The sequence below is a fragment of the Haliotis asinina genome, chromosome 4 (genome assembly GCF_037392515.1).
Source record: "Haliotis asinina isolate JCU_RB_2024 chromosome 4, JCU_Hal_asi_v2, whole genome shotgun sequence".
NCBI lineage: Eukaryota > Metazoa > Mollusca > Gastropoda > Lepetellida > Haliotidae > Haliotis > Haliotis asinina.
The window spans coordinates 59,933,822-59,935,604 of NC_090283.1; positions in this window are offsets into that span (position 1 = coordinate 59,933,822).

Here is a 1,783-nt window from a genome sequence, read left to right on the forward strand (position 1 = left end):
AGTATGAGATGAAGTGATCGGTGCTTGAACTTGTGGTTGTGGCGTGTAAGTGACTTGTATTGCAATGGTTGAATACATAAACATATTGTGTAGAATACATTATGTTTTTCAATTTTTGTAGAAATAAATACATGTTAATTACATCTTCGGCATGTCGAGAATATCTAATGTATAAAGATCCTGGTGTGTAAGTGACTTGTATAGCAATGACTATGAAATTAGTACTTAACATATTTTGTAGTATACACTGTTCATTATTTGTAGAAATAAATACATGTTAATTGCAGCTTGGTCATGTTGAGAATATCTAATGTACCAGCATTTCTTCTACTCATTATGGAGACATTTATCGAACACGTGTTCATTTGGAACTTTTAATACAAAGGAAACTCATTTGTCTAGAAAATATAAACAACACGATTTGTTACAAAATACTTGTCATCTTGTGTTATTTTTTTAAAATTATAATCAGCTTGATAACGATATCAATATAAATTGTTGAAACCAGAAGTAAAATGTTGGTGTGACTTGATAATAACTCACAAAAGGCTTATGTTTGAGGTATAGATTTCAGTATTGCATACTGTTTGCACAACTACAACAATTTAACAATTATGAAATAACTTCATACTTAATAAACATAATTATGAACAACAATACACCAATTTGAACTCGCAATCATGCGAACCGTCAGTGAACCGTCCAAGCTTGTGCAACTCCTCATGTATCAATTTTCGGTGGTCCTCTGTGACCTCTCTACTCAGAGCTCTGTTATGTGAAAGGCAAAAAGGTAGTAACAAAGCGGAAAGAAAGAGCATCATCACTGGGACGAACATTACAAAAAATACACTTCCTATTATTTAATGAAGAGCACCATTCCAATGATCTACCTCTATAGAGTTACGACAGACCGTAACGTTACGGACACTTTGTGGAGGGGGACACAGACCACTAAACCATCTTCGTTAAAATCTATATCTTGTCGTAAAGATATATTTCTTTAGAATTGACAGAATTCTGTGGCTACGAGCGTAAGTAAAAAGTGGTTTTACAGTAGAGAGAGTAAGGTTTTACGCTACTGTAAGCATTATTCAAGCACAATACACGAGAAATGAGCTTCGCACACTGTAGTAGCATTCCAATGGCTTACCTGGCAACGCAGTAACCACGTTTTCTAAAGGTGTGCGTCTGCGCAACTCAGACATGTACTGTGTCTGAGAGTGGTACAAATGTTCAACAGTAGTATTTTATTTCTCTACACCAGCATCCATACTAATAGAGGATATCATATCTCCGTGTTAGGGGTTTTCGATGATGTAAGACAAAAACGTAAATTTTATCGTTAATATAATCTAAAATTTTGATTTTGCTATTCCTGGGTGTTAAAAATATATTCATCTATGTCACACAAAAATACCATGTGTTTCCTAGAAAAATACAGTGATGACATCGTATCGGCGAAACTGTAGCCGCTTGCTACATCCGGGTATTTTGTATGTGTTTTCGACGATGAGCCATACTTTCCCCCCCCGCACTGCGAGAGAGTGCTTTGAACAGTTGGCCCCTATTTTTATACATAAACTCTCACTAGCAGACTCATGATACTGTTGAATTTCGATCGCTATGTTTAGTTATACAGGCAATCGATTTATTTTGCATGTGAAGTGGCATTAACGATCTCGGGTAAATAATATTGATGTCTATTTGCTCTTTACATAACGTAACTTCCTGATGTCAACTGTCAATAAAACGCCTCACGACAGGAACTGGACATCCGCCCTAC